The sequence below is a fragment of the Hyla sarda genome, chromosome 10 (genome assembly GCF_029499605.1).
Source record: "Hyla sarda isolate aHylSar1 chromosome 10, aHylSar1.hap1, whole genome shotgun sequence".
Lineage (NCBI taxonomy): Eukaryota > Metazoa > Chordata > Amphibia > Anura > Hylidae > Hyla > Hyla sarda.
The window spans coordinates 88295884-88316090 of NC_079198.1; the positions used below are offsets into that span (position 1 = coordinate 88295884).

Here is a 20207-nt window from a genome sequence, read left to right on the forward strand (position 1 = left end):
CTGATGAGGGCAGTAATATGCCTAACTATTAGCAGAAAAACTCTGTATTTTTGTAAAACACCAGCGGGTGGATACTATTGTTTGGACTTTGACGGTTTGGAGCACCTTGACAGCTACTAAATGGTACAATACTTGGATGTACCTATGCGGTATGCACTGATGAGGGCAGTAATATGCCTAACTATTAGCAGAAAAAACTCTGTATTTTTGTAAAACACCAGCCGGTGGATACGATTGTTTGGACTTTGACGGTATGGAGCACCTTGACAGCTTAACAGGTACTAAATGGTACAATACTTGGATGTACCTATGCGGTATGCACTGATGAGGGCAGTAATATGCCTAACTATTAGCAGAAAAAACTCTGTATTTTTGTAAAACACCAGCAGGTGGATACTATTGTTTGGACTTTGTCGGTTTGGAGCACCTTGACAGCTACTAAATGGTACAATACCTGGATGTACGTATGCGGTATACATTCATGAGGGCAGTAATATGCCTATTAGCAGAAAAAACTCTGTATTTTTGTAAAACACCAGCCGGTGAATACTATTGTTTGGACTTTGACGGTATGGAGCACCTTGACAGCTTAACAGATACGAAATGGTACAATAATTGCATGTACCTATGCGGTATGCACTGATGAGGGCAGTTATATATGCGTAACTATACGCAGAAAAAAATGTTTGAAAAAAAAACAAAAAACAGCGGGTGAATAGTATTGTTTGGACTTGCACAGTATGTAGCCCCTTGACAGATTAACAGGTACAAAATGGTGCAAATGCACTACAGTCCACTGAACAATCAAGTATTTCTGAACAGCAGCAGGACCCAACAGTGCAGCACCACAAAAAAAAAAATCCAGGGATTAAACCCTAAATTGCACTCTGTCACACAATTCTGAGCAGCAGAAATTTTGTGGAGCAAATAAAGATAAACTCAATTGGGCTGAGAAATGAGGAGATAAGATGCTTCAGAAAGTTCAGGCAGCTTGGTGATCTGTATGAGGCAGCTGACAGCTATCTGCCCCTCTCTGCTGCAATGCTCAATAACGTCAATAGGAGGTTTAGCAATCAATGATCCTTTTCAGTTTAACAGCAAAGCACTCTGCACTCCTGCCTTTCCCTAATGCTGATGTGACTAGCAGTTGCAGTGTAACGCTGTGGTATCAGCTATTCACACACACACAGTACCGTCCTCTCCATCTGAGTGCATAGATTAAATGAAGAGAGGCAAGATGGCTGCCGATTATATAGGGGCAGTCACATCACAGGGGTCAGTGAACACTGATAGGATGCATCTCACATGTGATTCAGGGTCAGCCCGCCTACCTTCATTCCCGCCGCTGTTTCCCACCCTCCCATAATCCGCTGCCCCATGTACTCACATGTGGATCTGCCATCTTAGGTCCCCAATAGCCTGGAACGTTGTAAAATGGAGTTTAATGAAGTGATTCGCGAAATAGAATCACGGCGATATTCGTTGCTAATCGAATCTTTCATGAAATTCGTAACAAATTTGGGTTCGTCAACTTCGATTCGCTCATCTCTACCTCTAATAGGTCATCAAATTATATTATTAGTTACTCTAGAGATAATAGCCAGATTAAACATATTTTATCCAGACATTGTTCTATTCTTTTAAAGTTTCCCTAGACAAGGCATTACTTGGCATAAGTAGGACACTGAGAAACATAGTAGCCCCAAGGCTTAAGCCCAGAATGACTGCATACATGATACAGTATATTTCCAAGCATTGTTCCTTCATACAAAATGCTGCTAGCACTTCATTTCCAATGTGGTATAGAGACAGCCCAATTCACCCTGACTCAGCTGGAGTGAGTTTTGCAGCAACTGGAGACACCCTGTTTGGGAATCACTGCCGTAGGGTATTTTTGTGGCGGATTCAAATCCCCAATTTAGGCCTCAAATGTGTCGTATTTCAGGGAAACAGTTTAGGGCCACATATGGGGTATCTCTGTACTCGGGAGAAATTGTGTTACAAATTTTGGGGGACTTTTTTCCATTTACCCCCTATGAAAAGGTAAAGTTGTGGTCTAGACCAGCATGTTAGTGTAAAAAAATAAACATTTTTACACTAACATGCTGGTGTTGCCCCATACTTTAAATTTTCACAAGCGGTAAAAGGAAATAAAGACCCCCAAAATTTGTAACGCACTTTCTCCTGAGTACAGAAATACCCCATATGGGGGCGTAAAATGCTCTGAGTGGCACACAACATGGCTCAGAAGTGAGAGCATACTATGTACATTTTAGGTCTAAATTGGTGATTTGCACAGGAGTGGCTGATTTTACAGCGGTTCTGACATAAACACAAAACAATAAATACCCACATGTGACCCCATTTTGGAAACTATACCCCTCTCAGAATGTAACAAGAGGTATAGTGAGCCTTAACACCCCACAGGTGTTAAAGTTGGATGTGAAAATGAAAAAAATTAAAAATGTTTTAACTAAAATGCTGGTGTTACCCTACATTTTTCATTTTCACAAGGGAGAATAGAAAAAAAGCCCCCCAAATTTTGTAAACCCATTTCTTCTGAGTGAGAACATATGTTGATGTGAATTGCTCTGCAGGCGAACTACAATGCTTAGAAGAGAAGGAGCAACATTGGCTTTTTGGCAAGAGAAGGTGTCTGAAATTGAAGGCCATGTGTGTTTACAAAGCCCTCATAGTGCCAGAACAGTGGACCCCCCACATGTGACTCCATTTCTGAAACGACACCCCTTACGTAATTTTAATAAGGGGTACAGTGAGCATTTACGCTCCACAGGTGTCCGACAGATTTTTGGAACAGTGGTCCATGACAATGAAAACATTTATTTTCATTTGCACAGCCCACTCTGTTCCAAAGATCTGTCAAATGCCAGTGGGGTGTAAATGTTCACTGCACACCTTATTAAATTCTGTGAGGGGTGTAGTTTCCAAAATGGGGTCACATGTGGGGGGGGGTCCACTGTTCTGGCACCACGGGGTGCTTTGTAAACACACATGGCCTCCCACTTCTATTCCAACCAAATTCTCTCACCAAAAGCCCAATGGCGCTCCTCCTCTTCTGAGCATTGTAGTTCACCCACAGAGCACTTTACATCCACATATGGGGTATTTCCATTTCCACACATATGGGGTAACAATTTTGTGAGGCTTTTTCTCCTATTATACCTTCTGAAAATGAAAAATTTGGGGTAACACAAGCATTTTAGTGAAAAAAATCTAATTTTTCATTTTCACTCACTGTATGCCTTGTTACGTTCCTTGTAGGGTGTAGTTTCCAAAATAGTATGCCAGGTGTTTATTTTTTATTTTATTTTTTTGGCTGTTCTGGTACCATAGGGGCTTCCTAAATGCGACATGCCCCCCAAAAACTATTTCAGCAAAATTTGCTTTCCAAAACTCAAATGTGACTTCTTCTCTTCTGAGCATTGTAGTGTACCAGCAGAGCACTTGACATCCACACATGGGGTATTTCCATACTCAGAAGAGATGAGGTTACAAATTTTGTGGGACATTTTCTCCTACAACCCCTTGTAAAATGTAAAATTTGGGGGAAAACCAGCATTTTAGTGAAAAAATAAATAAATTCATTTACACATCCAACTTTAATGAAAAGTCAGTCCTCAAAAGCAGAGGGGAGAGAAAAAGGAAAAGACTAGTGGAGATGGGTTCCAAGAAATGGTCTTTATTATATAAAAAGGATATATATGACCAATCGCCTAGCAGGGCCCTTGCTAAAGGCGAATGGAATATACTGGTTAAAAAATAGATATAATAAAAAAATACAGAATATAGTAGGATTAAAATGAAATAAATATGATGGGTAAGTAGCACCAAAGAAAATGCATTAATTAAATATCTGCTGCATATATCAGGAGAAAACGTTCTCAGTCCATATAATTCCTAGGGATATTTCAATGAAAAATATTAAATATCTGCTGCATATATCAGGAGAAAATGTTCTCAGTCCATATAATTCATAGGGATATTTCAATGAAAAATCCACAAGAAATGTCCAGAATGAAAAGTCACAATTAGTTTGGGTGTGTCCGGAGTAACGGTATATGGTAGTGAGTGTAGCGACAATAGCTACAATAGGAAATTCATGGACAGGTAATGCAGACAATGTGGCAAACACTGTCAGCGATGAAGATGTCAAGTCTCGGTGCACAGCACCACTCACCCTCCTTTGGAATCCTCAGGTCCGGGCTGGCACGGCTGAGTCCGGCACTCTGGATATCAATGCCCGTCTGGGTGGTATGCTGGGTGAATGGCTGAATCTCCGGGGATCCGAGTGTCCTGGGCTGGCACGGGAGGCGTCCGGCCTTGGGGAGGATGATGTCCAGGAGTAACTCTGCCGACCGGGGCTGTGAGAGGATGCAGGTAACAGGTGGTGCGGATTGTACGTATGAATAAGGTGCTAACAGCGCGCGTGCAGCAGTGGTCCCGGAATCGCGGGCATCCAGCTGTTGCAATTGGAATATGGCAGATACAGTCTATTTGAAGTGATATACACTTATGGATAAGTTTAGCCCGTTATCTGCACCTTATCCATAAGTGCTCTCTGATGACACCTCTGTCCATATCAGGAACTGTCCAGAGCAGGAGAAGTTTGCTATGGGGATTTGCTTCTACTCTGGACAGTTCCTAAAATAGACAGAGGTGTCAGCAGAGAGCACGGTATTCAGACAGAAAGGAAATTCAAAAAGATAAGAACTTCCTGCGGAGAAAACAGCAGCTGATAAGTGCTGGAAGGATTAAGATTTTTTAAATAGAAGTAATTTACAAATCTGTTTAACTTTCTGGCACCAGTTGATTTAGAAAAAAAAATGTTTTCCAGTGGAGTATCCCTTTAAGGGGTTAATGCACAGTCTTTCTCACCACATAATTCTTTGTCACAACTCGAACTTCTTTTGTATTTCTTTAGTTTCTATTGAAACAGTTGCTCAAGACAATTTGCAACGATTCAGTACTTTTAAAAACAGAAAGGAAATTATTGCATCCATAAATTACAGACTCTGGGTCCCTTTGGATTAAATGAGATAATTGAATGTTCTTTGTCATCCCACAACACGCATTCATCTAATTTTTTCACGCTGTCCCCAATATTTATTTCATTCCATTGTTGATAGGAAATCTTTAAAGTCAATGTACTTTTTGTAATCTTTTCTGCATTTATTTAATTATGTATTTATTTGTCTATATTTTGTAATACTTTTCTTTTTATGTATTCTCTAGCAGTAACATACTTTTTCATATATGTATTTATCAAGTTACTGTTTACATTCACTATTGCTTATTTGCACAATATGATTGTGTTTACTTTGTACTATGACAAGGCATATACTTTTTTTTTTTTTTTTTTTTTACTGATTATTACTATTACATTTGTAGTATGTACTTACACCTGGAACTGTTACCTTTTCAGTCTAATTTTATACTTAGTCTGTGTGAGGGTATTTGGCTTAACTAGCCCTGTGGAAGTTCCATCCATTCTTTGTTATTACTTCCTACTATACCCAGTTTTATGCATCTGTGCCAATTATCTTATTTTATTTGTTCACTATTGGCCTCTATTGTTCCTATTCTCATAATGTAATGTCCATCTCGACACTCTCCTGCCATTGTCTGCCCTACCTCTTCTGTTATATTGCTATTCTTTGTTACCAAGTCCCTGCTATGCTCATCACTACTATGCTATTATTTGTTACCAGGTCTCCGCTATGTTCACTGTAACACAGTATTTGCTCTTTCTTGCCGTTCTCTGGCTACTTACCCTTCCACTCCTATTGGTGGAAGCTATTGACATGGCTCCTCACCCTATCAAACGTGTATCTATCTAACTACCTACGCTCGCCTCATTCACAGCTTGGGGATCGCAGATGTTTATTTCGTATCTTTTGTTTACTCTATTGTGCCAAGCCTCGTCTTCCAGTCTTGCTCCTATTTGCTAGGGTCACTGGATGTATCCCCTGCAATTTTATGATTATTGTTCTTGTTTCTTTTTGAATTTATTTTATTATTGCACTAATGATGGTATGTATACATGTATTTGTGTGCAATTTTTCCTTTTGTATTCTACTTTTCAGGCATACTGGGAAAGATTGTATTGACATCTGGCTCAACCCCAGATGCCTTGGAGCCAACTTTTGTTACTATATGTTCTACGCTCGGTCTTTGTATCATATCCACTATATATATATATATATATATATATATATATATATACAGAAGCATACTATATACCGGGTTGTGACATAGCAGTGCAATTAAAAACATGTGCATCCAACAAGTATTAGGCTTGTAGAGCCACTTAACGTGTAACCTCCTGCCGTGCGCTGGATACTATTATCCTCATCCTCCTGCTTTACGCTGGGTACTACGAAACCTCATCCTCCTGTTGTTCTCTGGATACCACAAGTCTCCTAAACCGCCATCACCCTTGATGCTGCTACTTTCAGCCAGGCCTGTAAAAAAATTTTAAATAGCCAGCCAGGCCTGCAAAAAAATTTCTTATTTAAAAGAAAAAGCTATGCAGATTTATTTTAGTGTTTAGTGTTTTAAACGTGTTTAGGGGCTTATTTCATTGCCAGTTCATGTCGAACCAAACTGAACTGAACCGACAATTTTGGAAAAGTACAGTGAGCCTGGCAAAAAAGTATAGTTCAGTGAGTACAGCAATCGCTCATCTCTACAAATAAAGCATCAAGTCCCTGAAACCATTAATCACCACAGAGGTTTCAACACCAGCTTTTAAGTGTCTTTTTCATTTTACTTTTCTGCTCTTTTTATTTTAGCAGCATCCCCCCACCAATCAAAACATTTCACTTACCTCTTTTAAATAACAGTGAAACTTTAAACTGCAAAACGTACTCACTAAAATACATTAATAATTGGGGGAAATACTCTTGGTTAAGGTGGAGCAGGCTGGAGACTATTAGTTGCATCTAGAGCTGGCATAAGGGGAGAAAGAGAGGGCAGCTGTAAATAAGAAAAGGGAGTCAGATAAGAGGGTCTGACATATTATTGGGGCCAGCTTGGGGTAAAATAGACATTCATGTGTGTATTTTTCTTACCTGTTTTAGCTGATAAGGCATGTGTGAGTTTGTAGCCATACTTATTAATATTGCATACCTGAAATGATTTCCATAGCTCCCAGGAATCCTTTGGATTTTCAGAGAGAGGGTGTGGAATTGCATCAATGCACCTGTTCATCTAATTAGGCTACTAGTGCTGGAGTTCAGACAGGTGAAGTTATTAGACTCATAAGTAGGATGAGGTCAATTCAAATTATACAGCTTTGTATTTGTATTTTTGGCCCATATCTCCTGGAACTAAGCACTATTTATGATATCATAATCACCATGGGTGAAACTGGTGATGACAGGACCCAGTTACAGTAATGAAACACATGTATGCAGATATCTGTGAGTACAAAATATAGTGCTGTACCCCTAGTGATGGTGATGAATGTAAAAAAAAAGTCCATATATATATATATATATATATATATATATATATATATATATATATATATATTTAAATCAACTGGTGCCAAAAATGTAAACGGATTTGTAAATTACTTCTATTTAAAAATCTTAATCCTTCCAGTACTTATCAACTGCTGTATGCTTCACAGGACGTTCTTTTCTTTTGGGATTTATTTTCTGTATGACCACAGTGCTCTCTGTTGACACCTCTGTCCATGTCAGGAACTGTCCAGAGCCAGAGCAAATCCCCATAGCAAGCCTCTCCTGCTCTGGACAATTCCTGACATGAACAGAGGTGTCACTAGAGAGCACTGTGTTCAGACAGAAAATAAATTAAAAAAGAAAAGAACTTCCTCTGGAGCATACAGCAGCTGATAAGTACTGGAAGGATTAAGTAATTTACAAATCTGTTTAAATTTCTGGCACAAGTTGATTTAAAAAATATATATTTTCTCACCGGAGTACCCCTTTAATGATGTGGGCTGGACCTTTTTTTTACATTCATCACCATCACTAGTGGTACAGCACTATCTTTTATAATCACACATATCTGCATACATGTGTTTCATTACTGTAACTGGGTACTGTCATCACCAGTCTTACCCATGGTGATTATGGTATCATAAATAGTGCTTAGTTCCCAGGGATGCGTGACAGAAACAAACATACAAAGCTGTATAATTTGAATTGACCTCACCCTCCTACATATGAGTCTAATTTCTTCACCTGTCTGAACTCCAGCACTAGTAGCCTAATTAGATGAACAGTGGCATTGATGCAATTCCACACCCTCTCTCTGAAAATCCAAAGGATTCCTGGGAGCTAGCTATGGAAAACATTTCAGGTATGTATTAGCAATAAGTATGGCTGCAAACTCACACATGCCATATCAGCTTAAACAGTTAAGAACAAGATGCACAAGAATGTCTACATTACATTAGAAATAATTTACAAATCTGTATAACTTTCTGACATCAGTTGATATTAAAAACATTGTTTTACACTGGAGTTTGAACTTCAACTAATCCTGATGAAGAAGAGAGAACAAAGCTTTACCAGACCCTTTAAAGTCTTTCCATACAAGTGAATGGGGCTGTCTGAAGTTCTTTGTTCAGCTCTGTGGCCTGAAACGCTGTGCTACAGGATAAAACAGTAAAGGGACTAAAGTACAGAATCTGCACATTTAGGATTGTAAAAGTGCTAGGTCAGACAAACAAAAAGTGATTGGGAAACCTAATGATACCCCTTCACTTTATGACCTGGGAATAGTCCTTTATGAATTAAAAATAATCCTTAAATTGAGTTTTACACTTACACACTTCCACTTCAATTCATTGTGTAAAGGATGAGCACTCTAAATACAATCTACAAGATCTTTTTCTATAGTTTTTATGCAGTGTACTTTAGAAGAAAAATTATGTCGGTAAATGGAATTAAAACATCACCAATTTATATCATTTTTCTATTGTTGTATAACCTTTTTTTTTTTTTTTTTTAACAAAATTGATATCCATTATCCTATCTTTTTTCATTTTCCGTATACAGGGATGTATGATGGCTTTTTTTTTTGCATCTTTTTTTATCAGTACCATTTTGGATAGGACCTTGTGATCATTTTTTTTATTAATGTTTCTCTGATATATGATGTGATAAAAAATCTGTATTTTTGATGTTTACTATTTTTATTTTTTAGGTTTACACCTTTCCAAACATTATATTTTAATAGTTTGCACAATTACACACATGGCGATACCAAATATGTTAATTTAAAAAAAATGTTTTGTGTAAAATATAATTTTTTTTTAGGGTGCAGGTTTCATATAATTTTAGAGCCTTTTTTATTTTACTCTTTTTAAATCCCCATAGGGAATCATTAAATTGATTTGACTGTTTAATGCTATGCCTATGGTATAATATTACACAGTGAGATCGGTGATCCAATAATACAGCCTGGCTGCATCAGTGACTCGGCAATCGGCAACAGGAGGCAGGTAGGGGAAACCTGCTCTGCCATTTTAGCTTAACATACCTCTGCGATAACATTTAGTTTAGAGGCCATGACTAGAGACGAGCAAACTTTTCAAAAATTCGGTTTGGCCGATTCGCTGAATTTTCCGAAAAAGTTTGTTTCGATTGGAATTTATTTGTGGCAAATCTATATTAAAAAAGGCAACTTCTAGCCTACAGAGAGCCTCAATAGGGGTATAGAACACTTTGCTGTGTTCTAACACGCATATGGATTGTGCTGGGGTAGTGAAATAATACTGTTATTCAGAATAACATGCAGATTAACGGCATCACTTTTAGAATCACTTCCGCAGAGCGGCACAATGACAGAGCCTGGAGGTGGCATCAGTGTGAGGAGACCATATAGTGGGTGAATGACACAGCATGGAGGTTTTGGCAGCATGAGGAGACCATGTAGTGGCTGAATGACACAGCATGGAGGTGTTGGCAGAACGAGGAGACCATATAGTGGCTGAATGACACAGTTTGGATGAGGCTGAAGCATGAGGACACCATGTAGTGGCTGAATGACACAGCGTTGAGGTGTTGGCAGCATGAGGAGGCCATATCGTGGCTGAATGACACAGCATGGAGTTGTTGGCAGCATGAGGAGACCATATAGTGGCTGAATGACATAGCATGGAGGTGGTGGCAGCATGAGGAGACCATATAGTGGCTGAATGACACAGCATGGAGTGGTTGGCAACATGAGGAGACCATATCGTGGCTGAATGACACAGCATGGAGGTGGTGGCAGCATGAAGAGACCATATAGTGGCTGAATGACACAGCTTGGATGAGGCTGAAGCATGAGGACACCATATAGTGGCTGAATGACACAGCATGGAGGTGTTGGCAGCATGAGGAGACCATATAGTGGCTGAATGACACAGTGTGGAGGTGTTGGCAGCATGAGGACACCATATAGTAGCTGAATGGCACAGCCAGGAGTTACCAGCAGCATGAGTAGGCACTAGGCCTTCACAATCCCTAAGATTAAAAGATGAATTTAGAAATTTAAACTGAAGATTTTGGATAGCTGGTGCTACCTACCATAACAACATTTTTATTCCCAGACCCAGGCACAGCAGCGGCATCAGTAAACCATATATTGCCTGAATGACACAGTCTGGAGTTGGCTGAAGCATGAGTACACACCAGGGCTTCACAATCCCCAAGTAAAAACACAAGAATTTTTGAAATTTAAAATTAAGATTTTGGATAGCTGGTACTACCTATCATAAAATTGGAATTCCCAGACCCAGGCCCAGCTGCGGCATCAGTAACCCATATATTGCCTGAATGACACAGCCTGGAGTTGGCTGAAGCATGAGGAGAACATTGAAATGTCAGATTTTTTTATTTGAAATTTAAATCAAAGTTTGAGTGTCCCAGATGTGTGGGTACAAAGGACCTAATCTAACAAGCCCCCACAGGGCCCATGTGGCCTTGAGATGTAGGCGCAATGTCTCCATTGCCCTGACCCGCCACTGTTTCCAAGACTTTTCGCCAAGGCAAACCATGTGAAGAACAGTGTGACACCGCCGTGCCCTGCACACATGGTATGCTGAAGGGCCATTGAGACTTTTCCGGGCAGTGGAGGCTTAGGATACAGTGGAGGATGTGGAGGCGGAGTTGCACACTGTCACAGGACCAATGGGCTGACAGAGTGGAGCAGGAAGCAGTATGAGTACACAAGAGGGGTTCACAACCCCTAAAATTATACGGTGAACGTTGAAATCTCTATTGAAGATGCATGTTAGGTAGCGCTACCATGCAAAAATTTAAGGCCCAAGCCCAGAAGCATCAGTAAGTCAAGTAATTTCTGAAAGACACAGGAGCAGGCATCAATAGTACACCCGAGGGTTTCATAACCCTTTTACATTGCAAGATCAATGTTGAAATTTCAATTAAGCTAGTGCTAAATATCCCAAAATTTGAGGGCCAAGGCCAGAAGCAGCATTGAGTAAATTAGTTCCTAAAAAAAAATTGTCATGAAAAGGCATATGCCGTACACTGATTTGAAAATAGATTGTCAGAACCCGTAGGGTTAATTGGTTCTGATGTTTCTTTTGTTTGTTTTGGTTGCTGGGCTATGCCTAGTTGTCTGACTGGTCAGCTGACCTTGATGATAGCACCTTGATGATAGTGGTCGCAGGTGTGCATGAGAGAAGAAGCCAGAGCAGAGGGAGAGAGAGGAGGTACACAGCTCCTCCCCTCCCCCTGCTTTGTCTTCTGAGGATGCAGGTCTGAACTGAAAGAAGACAGAGAAGATAAGAGTGTGATCAGAAGGGGAGGATAACAAGGTGCACGGGCTGGGGATGTATAGACTGCAGAGGAATAAATCTCCGACTGGGGATGATTTCTATGTGTGAAGGGGAGGGTGGACTCCTGAATGACACATTCTGGGAGTTGTAGTCCCTGTTATGTGTGTATGCTAATGTTTACAAACCAGTGTGCCTCCAGCTGTTGCAAAACTACAACTCCCAGCATGTCTGGACAGACTTTAGGCATGCTGGGAGTTGTAGTTTTGGAACAGCTGGAGGCACACTAGTTGGGAAACACTGTCCTAGCCTATTCAGCATACACATCATGTTACACCAGTGTTTTCAAACCAGTGTGCCTCCAGCTGTTGTAAAACTACAACTCCCAGCATGACCTGACAGCCTTTGGGCATGCTGGGAGTTGTAGTTTAGCAACAGCTGGAGGCACACTGATTGGGAAACACTGGCCTAGTCTATTCAGTATATAACAAACAAAGTGTGCTATTTCCCAACCAGGGTGTCTTCAGCTGTATCAAAACTACAACTCCCAGCATGCCTGAACATCTTTTGGCTGTCCGGGCATGCTGGTAGTATTAGTTTTGCAACACCTAGAGGCACCCTGGTTGGGAAACACTGGTGTATGCCCTAGAGAGGTGTGGTGAACTACAACCCCCAGGAGACTACAGAGGCAGCATGCTGGTGTTATACCACAGACTGAAGACTCCTGAATGACACATGCTGGGAGTTGTAGTCCCTTTTGTGTGTGTATGCCAGTCTATCCCAACCAGGGCTGATTATATTAGTGTGCTGTGTATAAGGGGGCCAACCTGGGAAAATAGTAGGATGGGTAAAGGGCGGAACAAAAACAAAAAAAAAGGAGCCACCCCAAAACAGCAAGGCATGTAGCATGCTGGGATTTGTAGTTTTCAGCACAGCAAGAAACAGGAAAGAAATAGAAGCAAAGATAGGAAAACAAAGTGGGGGATAAAAAGACAACAAATAATGGAAATAGAGTAGGCTAAACAACAAGAATAGAAAAGAAACATAACTAATAGGGTAAGTCAAAAACGGAAAAACACATTGACCACCAGTTTACCCCTTTAAGCACTATATTACATCTTGTAATAGAGGGATATGATCATATATATATATATATATATATATATATATATATATATATATACACACATATCTCAAACTAATAATTGATTATTATCATAAGATGCAAGCAACTACACGGCCACCTGTATGTAGTGGATACCTAATGTCCCTAATATAAAATGGCTTGGCACTGAACAGTGACCACCACCGCTGCAACACCAGTGCTTATAGAGGCAATGGCCCAGTGGTAGAGCAGCATTAATGCTGCATGACCTAGCCCCCAGCTCTGGGCTGCACCACCCAACAAACACGGTGCCACGGCTGCCGCACAGCACCACAACAGTGTGAACAGATGGCAAAGCTCACTCACCACATGCTCTCAGTCAGTATTCGCATTATTATTATTGTAATTTGAAAATCTGGGCCTACACGCAGGGCAGGATTAACATAGGGAATGATGGAGCTGCAGCCCCTTTATGAAAATTGGCCCATCTGGGCCAGAAGAAAAAAAAAAATAAAGAGGCTGAACGATTGGGGTGTTGCTTGAGAAAGGGGTGGTTACGTGAAAGGGGCGTGACCTGTGGGTACTCATATGGAGTTTCTAGCATCGCTGGACACCATGCTAAGGTTAGTTAAGTAATAGTAAAAACATGATGGGAGTTGTAACTTGGGGTAAGCTATAGAGCCATAGACTGTATCAGGGCATGCTGGAAGTTGTAGGAAGCAACTAACAACAACTGCCAACACGCCCTGATAAAACTATGGCTCTGAAGATGGCCCACAACTACAGCGCACAGCATGCTGCACAATAACCTATCATAATCTACTATATAGTGTGACATGCTGGGAGTTGTAGTTTTGGGTCATCTGCAGAGCCTTAGGCTGTATCAGGGCATGCTGGGAGTTGCAGTTACTTACTACAACTCCCAGCATGCCCTGACACAGCCTATGGCCCTGCAGCTGTCCCGAACCAAAACTAAAACTCCCAGCATGTTGCACTTTAACTTTATACTATACTACTAAACAGTGCAACATGCTAAGAATTGTAGTTTTGGTTTGGGGCAGCTGCAAAGCCATAGGCTGTATCAGAGCATGCTGGGAGTTGTAGTTTTGAGTCATCTGCAGAGCCATAGGCTGTATAAGGGCATGCTGGGAGCTGCAGTTACTTACTACAACTCCCAGCATGCCTTGATACAGCCTATGGCTCTGCAGCCGTCCTAAACCAGAACTACAACTTCCAGTATAACCTGTACTATACTATAGTGTTGCTCGCGAATATTCGCAATTCGAATATTATTCGCGAATATCGCATATTCGCGAATTCGCGAATTTCGCGAATATAGCGCTATATATTCGTAATTACGAATATTCGTTATTTTTTTTTTTTTTTTCTTCACAGTACACATCACAGTGATCACCCCTCTCTGCTTCCAGCTTGTGTGGTGTAAAGAAGGCTGTAATACTACTGTGTGAGACTGGTGTGCTAAAATTCGCATATACGAAAATTCGCATATGCTAATTTTCGCATATGCGAAGTTTCACGTATGTTAATCTTGCATATGCTAATATCCACATATGTTAATTTTCGCATACGCGAATATTCGCATATGCGAAAATAACACGAGAATATAGCGAATATGCGAATATTCGCGAATATAAGACGAATATTCGTCCATATATTCGCGAATATTCGCGAATTCGAATATGGCCTATGCCGCTCAACACTACTATACTACTATATACTGCAACATGCTGGGAGTTGTAGTTTTTGTTTGGGTCAGCTGCAGAGCCACAGGCGGTATCAGAGCATGCTGGGAGTTGCAGTTATTAACTAATGTTGCACTATAACCTGTCCTATACTACTATATAGTGCAAAATGCAGTGAGTTGTAGTTTGGGGTCAGCTACAGAGCCATAGACTGTATCAGAGCATACTGAGAGTTCTAGGAAGTAACAAACTGTAACTCCCAGCATGCCCTGATACAGCCTATGGCTCTGCAGGTGTCCAAAGCCAAAACTAAAACTCCCAGCATGTTGCACTATAACTTCTACTATACTACTATATAGTGCAACATGATGGGAGTTATAATTTTGATTTGGGCAGCTGCAGAGCCATAGGCTGTATCAGTGCATGCTGGAAGTTGTAGTTAGTTACTAACTGCAACTAATCACATACCCTGACACAGCCTATGGCTCTGCAGCTGCCCAAACTAGTACTACATTTCTTAGATGGGCAGGCCAAATCAATTACGGTTTTGGTTTTGCCCTCTATTAAGCTAGCTACCTAACTACATACCCAGCTACTGAACAACCTACATAGCTACCTACCTGGTGACCTACCAAGCTACATGCCTACCTGGCTGATTACCTATCAACCTAGCTACCTACCTGGTTGTCTACCTATCTGACTACCTTATAACCTACCTACCTTGCTACCTACCTGGCTACCAATTTGTATGTATACCTACCAAGCTACCTACCTACCTGGCTAACAACCAACCTGCCTGGCTATCTATCTATCTACCTGACTACCTACCTAGCTAAGGAGCTACCTAGCTACCTGCCTGGCCAACAACCTCTCTACCTGGCTAACAACTTACCTACCTGGATATCTTTCTACCTACCTATATAAGGAACAAACTAGAGAAATAGGAACTAATTATTGTGCCACATACCTACCGTATATACTCGAGTATAAGCCGACCCGAGTATAAGCCGAGACCCCTAATTTCAACCCAAAATCCCAGGAAAAGTTATTGACTCGAGTATAAGCCTAGGGTGGGAAATACATCATCCCCCCTGTCATCATCCAGACCCCCGTCATTAACATCCTCATCATCATCACCGCCTGTCATCATCCAGACCCTCATCATCATCACCTGTCATCATCCCACACATCCCCCCTTCATCATCCCCTTGTCATCATCCCCACCCCCCTTCATCACCTCCTTGTCATCATCCCCACCCCCCTTCATCATCCCCTTGTAATCATCCCACACACCCCCTTCATCATCCCCTTGTAATCATCCCACCCCCCCTTCATCATCCCCTTGTAATCATCCCCACCCCCCCTTCATCATCCCACACCCCCCCTTCATCATCCTCTTGTCATCATCCCACACCCCCCCCCCTTCATCATCCTCTTCTCATCATCCACCCGCAGTGGTCTTCAACCTGCGGACCTCCAGAGGTTTCAAAACTAAAACTCCCAGCAAGCCCGGGCAGCCATCAGCTGTCCGGGCTTGCTGGGAGTTGCAGTTTTGAAACCTCCGGAGGTCCGCAGGTTGAAGACCACTGCGGCCTTCGACATCATCCAGCCCCCTCTCACCCCCCTTTAGTTCTGTACAGTACTCACCTCCGCTCGGCGCTGGTCCGGTGCTGCAGGACTGTCCAGAGAGGAGGTCGTCCGGTGGGATAGTGGTTCCGGGCTGCCATCTTCACCGGGGGAGCCTCTTCTCCGCGCTTCTGGCCCGGAATAGAGGCGTTGCCTTGACAATGACGCAGAAGTACGTTGGCAATGAACGTACCTCTGCGTCGTTGTCAAGGCAACGTGACTATTGTGTAAAAAAAAAAAATGCCCCTTTCCCAATAAAAGCCCTGTATTATCATCATAAAAGATCAAAAACACAAATCATATACATAATTGGTATTGATATGGTATAATGTAAATTATCCCGCACGGTGAAAAAAAACAAGAAAAAGCGGAAAATTTGCCAATTTTGGTACAAATAGCGGAATAAAAAAGATCAAAACGTAGCACGTAGCACAAAAATGATACCAATAAAAAGTACAGCTCATCCTGCAAAAAATTAAGCACATAGAAAGCTATATAAAATGGGTATCGCCATAATCGTGCTGACCCACAGAATAAATATAACATCACTTTTACCACACAGTGTACACCATAAAAAAAAATTTCACAATGTTTTGAAGTTTTTCACAAAAAATGCTTCATGTGTCAACAGAAATGCACCAGTTATATAAAGTACAATATGTCACGAAAAAATCTCAGAATCGCTCTGCTCAGAAAAAGCATTCTAAAGTTATTACCATTTAAAGAGATACATGTCAAATTAAAAAAAAAGAGGTAAAAAATGGGTCGGTCCTTAAGGGGTTAAGTTTCTATGTTGCTGGGAGCAGTTGCTGGGATGATGACAACATGTAATGACAGCAGGGGCGGATCCAGAGCCTAGTCTCGGGAGGGGCAGTATTAGAGAATTTTGTGTTGGCGGACAGAAAATAAGGTGTTGCTTAAGGAACTTACAATATTATTAAATGTATCCAGTATAATAATCAAATATACCAATTACCGCAGAATGGGAAAGTGCTAAAGAAGTTTTTACCATTTAAAACTACAACTCCCAGTATGACCTAAGTAGTGGTGAGGGGATGCTGGGAGTTGTTGTTTCACCCATCATTACTGCAAAACTTACCAGTGATGGGACAGTCAGCACAATACACAATGATATCAGTGACTACAGGTGACGTTTTCTCTATAGTCTTTCCTTATCTAATTCAGATGGTACATACCGCCAGGTCCAGCTAAATGTTCTCACTGCAGAACTTGACGCCCAGACGTCTCCTCACTATATCAGCGCATTCTGAACCTCTATATGAAAAAAGTATTATTAGAAACCTTCCAAACACTGTATCCTTTGAATATAATACTGGCACACACCCTCTGAATATAATTCTGACACACTGTACCCACTGAATATAATACTGCCACACACTGTACCCCTGAATATAATACTGCCACACACTGTACCCCTGAATATAATACTGCCACACACTGTACCCCTGAATATAATACTGCCACACACTGTACCCCTGAATATAATACTGCCACACACTGTACCCCTGAATATAATACTGCCACACACTGTACCCCTGAATATATTACTGCCACACACTGTACCCACTGAATATAATACTGCCACACACAGTACCCCTGAATATATTACTGCCACACACTGTACCCACTAAATATAATACTGCCACACACTGTACCCCTGAATATATTACTGCCACACACTGTACCCACTGAATATAATACTGCCACACACTGTACCCCTGAATATATTACTGCCACACACTGTACCCACTGAATATAATACTGCCACACACAGTACCCCTGAATATATTACTGCCACACACTGTACCTACTAAATATAATACTGCCACACACTGTACCCTGAATATATTACTGCCACACACTGTACCCACTAAATATAATACTGCCACACACTGTACCCCTGAATATAATACTGCCACACACTGTACCCCTGAATATAATACTACCTCACACTGTACCCCCTGAATATAATACTGCCACACACTGTAACCTCTGAATATATTACTAAAACACACTGTACCCCTGAATATAATGCTGCCACACACTGTACCCCCTGAATATAATACTGCCTCACACTGTACCCCCTGAATATAATACTGCCACACATTGTAACCTCTGAATTTTACTACAACACACTGTACGCGCTAAATATCCCTCTGAATACAATACTGTGATGTATTGTGGCTAATGAAAACCATACTACCCCAGAAATTCCTTATACTCTCTGCCCCTCATATATAGTAATAATGCCCCATCCTGTGCCCCCACATATAACTATGACCCACCCTGTTCTCCCTCATAATAATAATGCCATCTGTCCTGTGCCCCTACCATATAATGTCCCCTGTGCTGTGCCCCTCACATATAATGCCCCTGTAATGTTCCCCTCACATATAATGCCCCTGTAATGTTATAATGCCCCCTGTCCTGCACCTTCAGGGGGCATTTTAAGTAAGGGGCACAAGACAGGGGGGGCATTATAAGTGAGTGGCACATGACAGGGGGGCATTAAATGAGTATGCTTTAAAGTGTCCTCTTCTCACCCCTATAACCCTTTTATTTTTCTGCATACAGGACTATATGAGGGCTTATTTTTTGTGATGTGATCTGAAGTTTTTGTCAGGACCATTTTTATTTAGATTTTATTTTTTTCTTGGTTATTGAAGTGACCAAAAATACGCACTTCTGGACTTTGATATTTTTTCATGCTTTCACCTTTCAGTGTGCAACTTAACTATTATATTTTATTAGTTCACACATTTGTGCATGTGGTGCTACCACATATGTTAAGGGTTTATGTATAGGGGTTTCCTTACATTATTTCATTTAAAAAATGAGAACAAAGGGCAATTCAAATTTTTATTAGGCAAGGGGTAAATCACATTTATTACTTTTTTTAATGTATTTTTATTTATTTTTTTATACTTTTTTGGTCCCCATGTATAGGCCGGTATAGGCCAGTGAGAAAAGGGACATAATATTGCGGGACTATATACATCAGCTGTGCTATACCCACTGCCCTGGCTACTATATATATATATATATATATATATATATATATATATATATATATATATATATATATATATATATATATATATATGTTTATGTGCATAAATATAGCTGCCAGGGCAGTGGGTACAGCACAGATAAGATGATGTATATAGTCCTGCAGTATTATGTCCCTATATACGTGCTTTGTGTCCTCTGAACTGGCCCATACTATATATATTATATACGTAATATGGGCCAGGCAGGGCAGAGAACACAGTACAGACATTGGTATATAGTGACATAACACTGAGGGGCTATATACATTAATTGTAGCCTTGACTACTATATACATGCATATATTTATAGCAGCCAGGGCAGTGGTACAGCACAGCTGAGGTATATAGCCCCACAGTGTTTCCCACTAGGGTGCCTCCATCTGTTGCAAAACTACAACTCTGGTTGGCTGTCTGGGCATGCTGGTAGTTGTAGTTTTGCAACAGCTGGAGGCACCCTGTTTGAGAAACACATCACTGTATATCAATGACTGGCCCATACTGCATATACTATATGTAGTAGGCCAGAGAGGGCATAGCAGTCACTGGTATACAGGTAGTGACTGACATGCCTGACCACTGGGACTTCACTACAGAGCTCCTCACCTCTGATGGCCGCCCTGCAGATCAGAGACTGTCAGACTGGACGGAGCTCCGCTGGTATGGAGGATACAGGCCGCAGAGGCTGTACAGCTGGCAGGCAGTGTCTTCTCTTCAGCTCTGAGGTGAGCAGCCGGGGGAGGGGTCGGACGAGCAGGGACTAAGTTTGCAGCGTCAGCTCCCTATCTTAAAGGGGCCGCAGGAGCTGGAGCAGCGTGTGAAAGGTGAGGGGACAGTGGAGCCGGGGACAGCTCTTGCTCCTCAGTAATTGGGGCAGCAATCTCGGCCTCGTTGCCCCCCCCCCCCCCTGGATCCGCCACTGAATGACA

The 20207-nt window shown here is 41.3% G+C and overlaps 1 protein-coding gene and 1 long non-coding RNA gene across 2 annotated transcripts in view; one reads left to right on the forward strand and one right to left on the reverse strand.

The window, feature by feature from the left end:
• Nucleotides 1-17489, reverse strand: part of LOC130293530 (uncharacterized) — a 161342-nt gene extending 143853 nt beyond the window's left edge. Inside the window, exon 1 of the long non-coding RNA XR_008848239.1 lies at nucleotides 17407-17489. This is a non-coding gene — a long non-coding RNA (uncharacterized LOC130293530). The remainder of the gene's footprint in view (nucleotides 1-17406) is intronic.
• DRD2 (dopamine receptor D2) overlaps nucleotides 1-20207 on the forward strand; it is a 531813-nt gene that overhangs the window by 341107 nt on the left and 170499 nt on the right. The window lies entirely within an intron of this gene.